Source organism: Ambystoma mexicanum, chromosome 1q (genome assembly GCF_040938575.1).
Source record: "Ambystoma mexicanum isolate Mex_15411 chromosome 1q, UKY_AmexF1_1, whole genome shotgun sequence".
In the NCBI taxonomy this organism is placed as follows: Eukaryota; Metazoa; Chordata; class Amphibia; order Caudata; family Ambystomatidae; genus Ambystoma; species Ambystoma mexicanum.
The window spans coordinates 885252584-885266947 of record NC_090922.1 but is presented as its reverse complement, the minus strand read 5'-3'; positions in this window follow the sequence as shown (position 1 = coordinate 885266947).

Genomic DNA, 14364 nt, shown 5'->3' with positions numbered 1-14364 from the left:
TTGCTGACACTTGTGTGGTGTTTGCATGGGGGTGTGGCACTGTGTGTGTTCACTTTGGATTGATTTAGCTTGTGGTGCAACACTACTTCTTAAGAGGGGCATATTTTACAGGGGGTGCTTCTAATGATGGGTATGGCCATGTTCTTCAGATCGATTGCTAGGGCCACTGTTCCCTGATTAATAAAACTGTGCATTTAAACTGCGTAGGGCTTTCATGGTGTTTTGGGACTGAGTAGCATGGTCAACTGTTTGTGGCCTGTGGCAGGTCCTGATGTTTGGGCTGATGTGTGTTTCATGGAACATTTATAATGTGTAATGAGTGACACTTCATATCCATAGTAGGGTTAGTGGGATTATGGCTGTGTGTCACATTTGGCCTGTCTAGATTATGGATCAACTATTACGGTGTGCAGCAGCATTTTAAAGCCACAAACATATTGCTGTGTATGTTATTCTGTGGGATATGTTGTGTACCAGCACATTAGGGTTGGTGGTGTTTGTGCTTTCTCATGAATGTCCCATAGTGCGTGCAGCTTCTACTGCAATGCGACTGGGTGCATGGTACTGCTGCATTTGAATGGATGCAGTATTTGACCATTGGTATCCTGTGACAATGAATTCTGCATTGACCATGGTCTGGTGGTTAACAGTGTACTTCTAGCATGATTTTATCGTTGATTGATGTATCACATTGCTTTGTGTTGTCTGCTTATGTCTTCTATTGCAGCTCCCTTGGTGTGCAGCAGTACATTATGACATCAAGCATGGTTCTAACGGAGGTGCAAGAAGTGAGTATTTCAGTAATTGCCAAGCCGTCCACTGTATATTGTGCAACAGCTCCTTCACAGTACCTTTGGAATGCGCTTGCATCCCATATGTTTTGCAAATACACATGACTGACTAAGCCAACTTGTGACAAGCTCTTCAAACACAATCCTCAACACATCTTCCCCCCTAACACTCACCATCATCATTCCTCAATCTCCTCATTCACTCATGTCTCACCTGAAGTAGTCACCAGAGTTGACAACTCCATGAAGGTGTCATCCCAACTGCTGTGCCACTGCTCTTACACAGTGCTTAATTTGTGCCGGTGTTTGGTGGTGGCCAACACTGGAAATTTATTTTGGGCAGCAGAACTCATTGGGCCGGCTGGCCCACGTGTAATTGCGTTGTTTTCTTTGTTTGTTGGAAAGTTTCAGTTTGCAAGTGCATCAAGCATCATACATCTTTCACAGAGCTTGCGGGTCCTGGCAGTACCTGGGAGCACAACAACAACGAACAGCCAATGAAAACCAACATTCTGTTGTTACTATACAGAATGTATCAAATACTGCATAGTAACACAGAATGTACAAGTTTTCATTGGCTATTCTCGTGAGCCAGTGAAATGACATGGTGACGTGGGGTGGGGCGTGGGGTCACGTGGGTCTGTTGGAGGCACCCTGGCGCCACCTTCCCTTCGTGTTAAGGTGTGGTTGCAGACTAGTCGACTCGTGACGGCAGACTCAGAACCCCCTCCCTGTCTGCACGTGCGGTCCCATGCACATTGATTTGTGGCCTAACTAGCAGCTGCTTGAAGTGAAGCCTTGTGAAGGTCTGTGCGGCTTAATTTCCTAGGGGCAGCCTGGCCGAGGCCCTGCTTCAGTGCGTCACTCTAAGTAAGTTTCAGAGACAGTCTAGTTTCTTCTGTCCAGTGTCGGACAGACTGCGGGATGTGTCATTAATGCAAATTTGTCAGGCGGGCTGTCAGCACAAGTACTTAGTGACATTATTATTCGGGCGGCCGCCGTGGATATGGTGGCTCACCGCAATAATAATGTATGGTAACAACAAGTACAGCACTGGGCGAAGACGAGCCTTGACCCTTGTTGCGTGGCTTGCGCCCCTCGACGCCTGGCTGGCTCTAATTGTCCCCCCTGCCCCCACCCCCCTTCCCCACTTTGACTGCAGTCACGGTGGTGCATGCACAGCCGCCTGCTGCAGGCCAGGATGGCCCGAGTTGGCAGCAGGCCGCAAGGTGGCCTTTCTTGCCAAATGTGTGGTATGCTGCCTACTCACTGCCTAGGCTAGTGCCTAGTGCCTGCCTAGTCATTATTATTGCAGCGGCCGCCATGCATTTTGACCCGCTGCTGCAATAATAATGTACATGTTGCGAACTTGCGCCCCTCTACCGCCTTTGACTGTCCCCCATGCCCCCACCCCCCTCCCCACTTTTACCACAGTCACTGGTGCGTGCACGGCCACCCGCCGCAGGCCAGGATGGCCTGAGTTGGCAGCAGGCCGCGAGGTGGCCTTGCTTGCCAAATGCGTTGCGTGCTGCCTACTCACTGCCTAGGCTAGTGCCTAGTGCCTGCCTAGTCATTATTATTGCGGCGCCCGTCATGCATATTGGCCCGCCGCCGCAATAATAATGTACATGTTGCGAACTTGCGCCCCTAGACCCCCTGTGACTGAGATAAGGAAGCTTAAGAAGAAGCCTATTATGGTGATGAAAGACCTAGCTAGAAGGACAAATGAAAGAAGAAAGACACTCGAATGAACAGCACACATTGTCTAGAGACTGTTTTGCAGAGAACAGGGCCGAGAGAAAGCTAGTCACACACCTGTGTCTTTGCAGTTGTGTTTAATACGCCCTCCCTCCTCCTCCTTAGGAGCTCATTAGGAGTCTGGTAGTGACAGTTAAATCACGCAGTATTTTTCAATACCTAGGCAGGCTCCACACCAGACACTCAACAGGCTCATGAAAAGGAACTCCATCGAGCTAGCACACATAATAAAAGAATACTAATAATTACAGCACGTTTTGATATGGCACATCCCCACGTGTCCCACCAGCTCCTGATGCTTTAAGAATAGGCTCTGTTATTGCATAATTGGTGATTTAGGCAACAAAATAAAGATGGTACTCAACCCTGTTTTGTATGCCGAGGCGTAGACTAGTGCTGTGATGTCTACAGGACAGTGCTTAAACATAACGCAATAGTGGGGAGTGCTTTGGGAGCAGATACACAGTTCACTGATGTGCGCATTAAGCAGCTCAGAATGTGCACATGAAACTGTCCCAACATGTGCTGGTGTGACAATCATTGAAACGTGCAGGTGTGCAAGATCAGTGAATGCTCCTAAAGTCTTCAGTAATACTAGTTGTCATCAGTTTCATGTGTTATGTTTGGAATTGTGTCCTGAAACGAAGGAAAGCGGTGTCATTCTTATGTTTTATGTTCTTGCTTTTTCCGATTACAAATTGATGTATTTTTTCAGGGCGGGGAGGAGCATGTCTACAATGCTTCAATAGTTAAGGGACGCCTTGACGGTTGCTCAGGTTTATTCGCTTGGGGTATGTTTGAATAGAGTTGGGTTGCTTCCCTCAGCACATTACTTGCAAATTCTGTTCTTTGACTGATACCTTGATCTATGTAGTGGAGGCGTTGTCCTGCGAACATGGTCATGTGACTTCTATGCTGTTCATGTCTGCATCACCTGGGCTCAACATATTTTTAGCTCAGCTTGCTCACAGGCAGTTCTGTTTCTCTCAGAGGTGTATGTGCTTCAGTCAGTTGGACATATATAGTGTAAATTGAATTATGTAAAGTGGTTTGCTTCCAAGAAATTTTAAGTATTATTTAAGCACATGGAATTGCAAAACCTTAACTAAACCTGGAAAGATGTGTTAATTTGCTTAAATTGTCCACATCCCGTTTCACTTTCATCTAAAGTGTGTGATCCTGGGCAAATCATTTAATCACAATTGTCTCATCTGCAGCTCCATAAGTGATTTACTTCATAGCGTATGTTTAGACATCATGTCATTGTAAAAAAAATGCTATATAGTTGTTCAAAAGTGCAATTTAGATATTTTGCACCATAGTTATATTTGATACTTGTCTTACTCGTGGCAACTTATTCTAAAGTCACTTCCATGGTGCCTCCAAGTATCAAATGAGGTTTGCATGTATTTTGCTTAACAAGGTCTAGCACTGAGCCGTCACGGGCTGCCCGCGCCCACTCTGTGGGCGGTGCCCGCCAGCCCCGGGACCGGCATTAGCGGGCCAATATTTTTTGGGCACTGGCACTTATTTTTTTTACAAATTAAGCACTGCTCCTACAGTAACATCAATGGCAACATTACCTGTCTGGCAATTGCTCTTGCTGATCTCTGCAAACACTCCTTTCCTGCTGTTCAGTTATCATCCTCCATCAAGCACTCACTTGTGCTCACTATCCTTACTATGCCATATACAGAGCATTCCTGTCCACCAAACTACTGGCACATTTCTTTCAACACCTTCCTGGGGAAACTGCTTGACAAGTTTGCCCTCCCACAAATCAACGCCATTAAGGTCGTTGTTGGGGATGTTCATGGACACAGTGTGGATTGAAACTGTCTGGAGCCACAGAAACTGCTCTCCAGGACACACATGAATAACTGGTAGCATCCCTCAATTCATAATTCCCTGCTGTTCTCATCCTCCTAGGATATCTCATCTGCTTTTCGCACAGCGAGGTTTTCCATCCTCATTAAGATGCTCCATGAACAGACAGTGGGATTGCTTATCTCATTCCTAAACAACAATTCCAAATGAACCATTCTGCATCCTTTCTTCTACCCTACTTCAGCCTCCACATGTGGCATCATGCAGGTGTCCATTCTTTTGTCATGCATCTTTGACATATCCATTTCCCTGCTGCAATGCTTCTTTGACTCATTGTATAACAAATGCATGTGCTATGCTGGCGACACACTACCTTTCAGCAATGTTCCTACTGACACATTTGCACCCTCATTGACCATCACTGCCTCTCAGCCATCCTGGCCTGGTGCACTGCAAATTACCTCGACTTGTGCGCCATTCAAAAAATAAAGTGTCCCGATTGGCTCCCCTGCAGTCTACTTCTGGCATTGACTCTGTCCTTCCGACATGGGCTCACTTCCTGCAAGGCAGCAATCTTGGATTCATCTTCGACTACCTTCTTCCCTTCATGCCTCATATTCGTGAAATTGTCAAGAAGTCCGACTTGCAGCTCTTGATGCTCAAAGTTACTGTACCCTTCCACACCATCACACAGAGTGGCAAGGTTACACGTGCAGTGCTACTCTCCAGGCTGCACTACTGCAACATCCCACTCTGAAGTGTTCCTTAGTCAACCCTGTGAACCCTACAGCTTACCCAGATTAGGTCCGCAAGGGACAACATCTCTCCTGCAACATAAAGGCTTCAAAGCTCACAGAATCAGCACGGATTACATTGTAATCCCTGCATATCATCCATAGGGCTGTCTGGGTCCCTGTACAGCCTTCAATGCTTCCTGATTAAACACTCCCCTTCTATACTCCTGCATTCCTCTGGCAACTACTCCCTGTGTGTGAAGCACTTTGGTATTGGAAGGGCTGGTGGTGGACCCATTTACTATGCCTGATGCCTTCTGTGTAATAGACTTACTATCCCTCTGCGTTCTGAACATGAACTCCTTAAATTCACATTAATCATCAAGTCAAGTCCTTTCTCTTCTCCACTTCCTTCTCCCACTCTCTTCCTTGATATTGATGCAGTAGTGTGCCTCATGTCCACAGCCCTTGTGTGTGGTTGGTGCACTGACCCCCACATGTATCATGTAAAGTATTGTGTATATACTGAACTTGCTCATGATCAGCATCACCATGTGACTTATCACTTCCATTTGTGTATTATGTTCTGCCCTTTTCACCACAAGATGTTCTCCATGAACTAATCCAAACCTTTTCCCTTAACAAAATCAACTGTACACTTGCACATTGTGAACACAAAGAAGTCATTGTGGCCTTGTCTCCCCTCTCAGTTATTGTCATGATTTCTTGGTAGTATTGATTGTATGATTGGTCGGTTAATAAATCATTGTCTACATTCACCTGTCCCCAACCTGTTGCCCTTTGTGCCCTTGGCAATTTTTGAGGTTATTGGATGAATGCCTAAGCAACGCAAAACACATGTGTTAAATGATAATGTGCATCCATGACTCTGTGTAGTGCACTGTCCCTATGTAACGCAGGTGTTGGTTAGCCTTATCATGACATTGGTAGTCTTCCAAGGGTGGGCCATGTTTTCGTTGGGTTCAATTATATGCATATGTGCTGTCTTCACCATTTCATGCAGCATGGGGAGTGAAATGTGCATTGTGTTTATGACATTGTGTAATGAATGGGGATGTGTTGCATGCACATCTGCTGCATGTCATTGAGTGGGACAGGCAATGTGGGGGAAGTTGTTGGGTGTGAGTGTATTGTTTGTTTGAATTGCATGCAGTGTGCAGTTGTTTGTGCATGTGTGCAGATACACATGTTGGTGGCTGTATTGGGACTTGTGCTTTGCATGTGTTTATTTTCACTGGGGGTACCCGTGACTGTTCACGTTTTATTAAGCATTTCTGTGGTACTTGAAGTATGTTTCATGTTTTTCTTTGTCTGCAGATCCTTACGTCAGTTAATGATGGCTATTTCATGTAATTAAATTTGAGTGTCAACTGCATGGTAAGTGGACAGGTAAGATCTTCTTTTTTATTTATTGTTATGGAATGTTACACATTTGACCAGTATGTTAGTTATTCACATCCACCACTGCAGATTGTATGGTGCACAGTGTTCACGGATCAGGCTATGGCGTGGTTAACCCCCTTTCTTTCTGACCACCCATTCCAAGTGGACCCCAAACCCTTTCCTTCTTCTATGGCTCTTCCAAACTCTGGCTTTCCCCAGGGATTTAAGCTATCCCCCTAGTTTTTCTACGTGTACATGGCTGTCTTTGCACGTGTGATTAGCACTGAACTTTCTTTCAGGCTACCCTGAGCCGCCTTCTTTTCATCCCTCATATCTGACTGTCTGTCCATCATTCAGTCATGGTGTGCTGCAAAGAACCTCTGCCTTAACGCCAACAGGACTGAGTTAATTTGTAATGTGACCCCTGCTCCATCTTTCCCACTTTCTGTCTGGTCAGACTCCCTTGGTCCTGCAGCCGCAACCACCTGCACAGATATCAATCTTTGGCGTCATCTTCGCCTCCACTCTCTCCTTCTCATGTCACATTTCAGTCACCTGTAGAAAGTACAACTTTCAGCTACACGCAGCTTCACCACTTTAGCCCCCAAACACTGGAACACCCTACCCATCACCATCAAAAAAGCATCCTCCTTCAAGCTCTTTAAGAAACAGCTAAAAACCTGGCTATTCAACCAATATTAGCACACTTAGATTGGACCCCTCCATCGGACACTGTTGTGAATACTTAGGCCACTGTATATTTTCTTGTGAATATGTTATAAACTATGTCATGTATTGCACTGTCTGTAATGTTTGATTGTGACTAATTCCTAGGCTATCTTATAACCTCGCCGTGACACCTGAGGGTTTGGGCGTGTAACAAATATACAAATAAATAAATAAATAAATACACCTCCTCAGAGGTACTGTACCTTTTCGCACTTTCCCCCAGCAGGTCACTGTCTCAACAGCACTGGTTATCTCCTGCCTGGACCTCTGCAAATGCCTCTTTCTCAACCTCTGTGCTTCTAAACCGCACCCTCTATGACTCATGCAGAACATGACCACAAGAATTATCCTTGGCCTCAAGACCAGGGACCACATCTGTATGGCACTGATATCCTTCCACTGGCTACCCATGGATGCAAGGGTTGAAATTGAGAAACTATCCATTGTACACACGGCTTTGTGGGGTCTGTTAACTACCTATATGCAAAAATTCATACCTCAATACTCTCCCTCCCGAATGCTCGCCTCATGTACCTCCAACCTTCTTCGAGTGAGCTAGTTCTCGATGAAGAGATTTGGACAAAGATCTTTATCGTCAGCAGAGGCCTCCCTCTGGAATAGCCTCACTGCTGCCCTCTGTATGGAGCTTCATATCCTTAAGTTCCTGGAACTCATCAGGAGTTTCCTTTTCTACTCTTCCTTCTCTCTTCCTCTTCCCAGCTAACCTATCCCTCTGCTCTCTCCCTCTCTCCATACTTTTTTCACTACAGCTCGATGACTGGCTACATGATGTACCTCTGGATCTCACAGGGCCATGGCACCGGCAGCAGTGATTTGTACACTTGACTCTGGGACCTGCACTAGCCTCATCATCACTGCACTTGGTGAATGACCCTAGAGAGGTGCATCTCTCTACACTTACCCCACCTCCACTGACTGGATGCACTTTGTCCACCCCCTAACTTATTCACACCCTCCACCTGCCACTCCCCTGTAATCGTCTGTGCACTTGCTCATTCAGATTACACCATGCCTGAACATCGTCTGTCTGTTCCACCCTCTCCGCACTCCATGCATGGTGGCACATTCATGCACTTGGTAAACCTGCAGATTCATCATCAAACTTATTCACTGTTATCTCCACTTTTAATTGCCTAATATGCATTGACTCTACCGGCACTGACTATTCTAATTTCAGTGATTCTAGGGCTCTGTGCGAGTGTTCTTTTCCCCTTGTCCCATCCATCCTTGACCGCTTTGAGTTACTTGCCTTGTGTATTGGCCATTTCTGGATATACTTTTGCATGCCCTTCCATACCATGACACAGCCTTTGGATAATTTTACATGATGTATGGGATGGTTTGGGTGACACAGAGGTGATTTAATTGAATGGTTGGCATGGTGATAGTGGTGTCATTGTGTTCCTTTTGGAATAACAAAGATAAATGTCTTTAAAGTTCTAAGGGATGCACACAATTTTGCACTTTCTAGGGCAATGGGGATTGGCCCATTGTCATCATTGAATGGCACATGGGATGTAGCGGCCTTGTGTACACCACACAGGGGGGGGGGTTTAGGTGAAATATGTTGAAACAAGCTGGGTACGTGCAGTCTCCCCAAGTACCCTTTGCCCAGCCATACACAGGGCCGTGGGTGTGGATGTGGTGTTTCCACCATGTCCAATGGGACGCCACGCCATGTTGCAACATTGTGCAGGACACATGCTGCCATTATGATATTGCAGACTTGTTGGTGGTGCATGTAGGGGGAACATCCTGAAGATGAAACTATCATGGGTGCTGCCAGACACACAACCTTCAAGTTAATGGGGTGCAAGTGTTTTCGGTTACAGTATATATGCTCTGTTGCTCGAGGCGGACATAGAGCAACATGGGTGCAATCAATCGCACCAAGCAATTTTGGAAAGTGCGCGACCCCATTAAAATACTGCACCACTACCTGCCTTCCTGCAGGTGTTCTGTGCATATATATTTATATGTGTATATATATATATATATATATATATATATATATATATATATATATATATATATATATATATATATATGCTGGCAGACAGAAAGACATGCTGTTATTATTGCCAACACCTGATGTAGGCAGCGTAACTGAGTGGGCTGTGAATTGCCCACAACTATGGCCGCGGTCCACTGGAAGGAGCCAGTGGTGAAAAAATGCAGTACAGTGAGCAACTTCTGCAAGGGGCTCAGTGCTTGGGAGGACAGGGTGGGTGATCTCTGTGACCCGGTCTAAAATGATATGAGGGGGACCCTATACCTGGCATAGAGCTGGTTGTCAGGCATCCCAAAAAGGGTGGTCCTTGGGTGGATATACGGGCCCCGGCCATCCTCCTTCTCCTGTGGTGTCCCACTATCACTGCTGCAACAAATGTAACATTCATCCTAGCTGTATACGTGCATTTGTTGATTGTGCATACTTTTTATGGATTTGTTTGTGTGCGCGTTGACGTTTATGTCTGCTATCGTGTGGCGTATGTGTTTCAGGATTAGTACACATTTTTTTGCGCCAGTGAGCCATGTTCAATTCCATGAATACGGTTGTTTTGTGCACGTATGAGCGGTGCAATTGTTTGACTGTGGAACGTCACTCGTAACGTCCACATTTTCACTTGTTCTTCCCCATTTCACGTGTTCCTCCCCTTTTTAGGTGCCTGCGCAGGCCTGGCCGGCCCTTCGCTGGGAGTTTTGCGCAAATCCTTTGTGGTGTCACAGTGACGTTCTGGACCGGCGCAGATTCCTCCGAAGTACCAGGAAAGCCCTGCGCATTGTGAACTCCCCTTCCCCAGATTTCAACTTCAATGTTCAACAAGAAAAGAAAGAAACATGGAAACCCAGGTTTGTAAAACAGTCTGATCTGGGTTTATAACACAGTCTTAAACCAGTTCTTGGCTCCTTCCATATTAAAGCTAAAGTGCTGTTAACCAAAGTTCAAATACCAGAAATTTATTTTCTGTCTGGAATAAAGACTTTTCACTTCATCCAATAGCATCAATGTAATTTGAAGGCAGGATGTTTTGCCACAACTTCTAGTTGTCCAAGAAGAAATACTACAGTTCCTTATTAAGTTAACATAAGCAAAACTTCTGATTATGTTAATGAACAACAATTCTTGGTCAACACTTTGGAAGTCTTTCTGTATAATACTCGGATGCACAATTGGTATCTTTGTCAGGATGACTTCACAGCATTGCTACTTTCATCTCAGCGACTGTCAGCTTCAAGCAACTAATGCAAGGTTTTTACCAGGAGGGTCCTCTCCTCTTCCTGAGAGTATTCCACCTTCAATTGTGCTACTGAAGTATCAAATCTACTGACAACCAAATACACCACCACAGCTTCAGGACTTTGTGGCACTACTACACTTTCAGATATGACATGATTCACTTCATGGTACTTCCACACCTTCAAGTAAGTAAGGCATTCTTCCTCTGAATACTTCTTTTCTAGAGTGGCAGCCTCTTTGCCACTCTTGTCTATCTGCAACAATGACAACCCAAGATTGCTTTAGGACACACTTCTTTCTTCTTCCTATTGACTGGAAATGTAGGTTGTATCTGCTTCAAAGAACAATTACGAGCAGACCCAGCCACAGTCCTTCCAACCTAGCCTTTATCCCTCTGTATTTTGTTAGCCAGAATAATTACAGAGAAGTGTTGTTGCCACTCTATTGACTTTGGGTAACGCTTGCACACACTTGGCTTAGGAAATGCTGGTATTCTATTTGGATGTTCAAACTTTCAAATTCAATTGTTAATTTGTTTTCACTGCGTAATATTGATTCTGTGGTCACTCCTTGTCCTGTTATCGCACACACAACCATTCCTTTCATGTGTTTCCACAAGATTAAGTTAAACAATAAAGTTTCACTGCGTTTCTTCCTTACACGGGTGAAAGAAGACATTTCTGCTTACACGCGAGTGCTACCTTTCAAATATTCCATTGTTAAACAATCAATGGTCAGTTTAACATCACTTTTTTCATATGCGCCTGATTTTATTTCTGGATACTGTTGCTGGCAGTGCTCGTGCAAGGAATCCAAACGCTTGGTTAGACTCGCCTTGCGTACTGCAAGACTTCTGAGACTTCAGGATTCACATTGTACCCACGCCTTCATCGCTGAAGGCATCTCAGGTCTGGCCATGTATTTAAGGAGCCTCTCTCACTCCTGAGACCCACGGCTTCACAGCAACTTCTTGCAACAGTCTCTGACATGCTTACTGCTGCTCAACCTCTGCAATTAGACTCACATGGGGAAATGCAGTCTTCCTTCCCGCCTTTGGCTGTGCAACCTCTGCACATCAGAGCTTGGGGGAACAGGACCCTCACAGGACAAGCAGGTGAAATCTGCTGTATCATAGTCCTCCGTCCCTTTGGTGCTCTCATTTATGCTGGGATTGCCAACACTTTGCCTTCTTCCTTCTGCTTCTGAAATTGCTGCTTCAATGACTCCAACCACAGATCCAACTCCTTATACCTGCCTGCACCTGAGGGGGCCTTTCAATCCTCTCAGCCTCCCTCAGGTGTAGGTTATTATGCTTAAATGCCTGACTATGGCTGCTACATTGCTCTTCCACCCTCTTCCTCGTACCATTATGTATGGTGTTATGGGAAATGTAGTCCCCAAAATGAAAATGAGGGCTTTTTGGCAACTTGTTATTTTTAAGGATGTATTTATTTCCCTTAAAGGCATTTAGGGATAAATCATCTGAATTCACTGTTAAAGATGGAGGCAGTCTATTTAAGATAACATTGTTGTCATTCTATTGGCTTCAGCTAATACTTGCACACACTTGTCTTAGGTAATGCTGGTATTCTTTTTGGCTCACAGTACCATTTAGACCATCCTATGGCTCAGGGAAAGGCTGGTTTAAATCTTAATTGAGGAAACATGTTGTTCTTTCTTGGCTTGGGCAATGCTTGCTATTTACAACTTATAACATTAATGTTCACACTTTCAACTTCAATTGTTAATATTTTTTCAGTCTGTTATATTGATTCTGGGGTCACTCTTCCTCCTGGAATCGTAATTTGGCACACTCAACCATTCCTTTGATGTGTTTTCTCAAGATTAATTTCAGCAATAAAGTTTCACTGTGTTTCTTCCTTACCCGAAAGAAAGAAGACATTTCTGCTTACACGTGAGTGCCACATTTCAAATATTCCATTGTTAAACAATCAACGGTTAGTTTAACCTCACTTTGCTCATATGCGAGTGATTTTATTTCTGGATACTGTTGCCGGCAAGAACTCGTGCAAGGAATCAGAATGCTTGGTTAGACTTGCCAGCTTCTGTAATCCTTCCTTTGCATTCTGCAAGACTTCTGAGACTTCTAGCTTCACATTGGACGCACGTCCTTCATTGCTGAAGGCATCTTCGGTCTGGCCACATATTTAAGGAGCCCCTCAGACTCCTGAGACCCATGGCTTCAAAGCAACTTCTCGCCACAGTCTCTGACATGCTTCCTGCTGCTCAATCTCTGCATTTCGGCTCACATGGGGAAAGGCAGTCTTCCTTCACACCTTTCACTGCACAACCTCTGCACATCAGAGTTTTCGGGGAACACAACCCTCACAGAACAAGCAGGTGAAATATGCTGTGTCAGAGTCCTGCGTCTCTTTGGTGCATCCACTTCTGCTTGGATTGCCAACACTATGCCTTCTTCCTTCTGCAATTGCTGCATCATGCACTCCAATCTCAGATCCAGCTTCTTCTAATGGGCTGCACCTGAGGGGGCCTTTTATGCCTCTCAGCGTCCCTCAGGTGTTGGTTAATAGGCTTAATTGCCTGACTACTGCTGCTACAATGCTCTTCAGCCCTCGTCCTCGTACCCTTACATATGGGTTTATGGGAATTGTAGCTCCCAACACTAAAATTAGGGCTTTTTGGCAACTTCTTATTTTTAAGGATGTATTTATTTCCCACAAAGTCATTTAGGGATACATCATCAGAATTCATTGGTAAAGAGGGAGGCAGTCTATTTAAGATAACATTCATAGATTCCTTTTCACTGCACCTTGGGGAATAAGGGGGATTCTTATCCTCATGAGGTTTAAATGGCTTTTGCGTTCTTTGGGTTTTTACCGATCTTCACAGGTTTATTATGTGGTTCTGATACATCATCCACTTAGATGGCTCAAGCCCCTCCTCTGGGCTCTTTCACAATCTCTGTGACTCTCTCTCTCTCCTTCTCTCTCTCTCTCTCTCTCTCTCTCTCTCTCTCTCTCTCTCTCTCTCTCTCTCTCTCTATTCTTCAATCTGGCCTGACTCACTCTGCTGGGCATACTCTGGATGTTATTATCTCATCAGACATCCCCCTCTCCAAACCTCTAACCACTCCTCTCTTCTGGATGACCACTTTCTTCTCTCCTCTCACCTGTCGCTCTCTGTCCCTCAGGCAAAGCCGATGCCAGCACTGCCACCCACCTTTTCGGTCATCCCGCCCATGAAGCGTGTGTCAGTGGAGGCTTTTGCTGCTACTTTCTCTCCTCCTCCTTCACCTGTGGCTGACTCATACTCTGACACAGCCCTCTCTAACCTGCATCTCTCAATCTCTAACACTCTTGATGTCCTTGCCCCTGTCATGAGGATCCACCTGAATCCCACACCCAAGTGTAATTCTTGGTAGGATTCCGATCTCGCCACCCTTAAACACAAGTGTAGGGTGGCTGAAAGGAAGTGGGGGCGTCAGGCTCATCCTATGACAAACTGGCCTATTGCCTGCTCCAAAGGTAATATGTAGTCTCTGTCCTGCCCAAGAAGAGAGTCTACATCCAAGCTTGCGTTTCTGCGGCTGCTATCAAATCAGACAAACTTTTCAAAATGTGCAAGGAGCTGGATAATCCTGCTGCAGTCTCCACCTCTCCTATTCCCTCGCAGGCCCTTTGCAAGGCATTGGCCTCTCACTTCACCATTAAAACTCAGGAAATCCTGTCCACTATCTCTTCTTCCTCTCCTTCTATACTCCCGGCCCCTCTCCGGCCGTCTCTCCTCCTCCTTTCTCCCCCTTCCTCCTAATTCTCTGTGTTCACTCCCGACAATGTTTCTAGACAAGTCGGATCTATGAAAGTCTCATCAAAGCAGG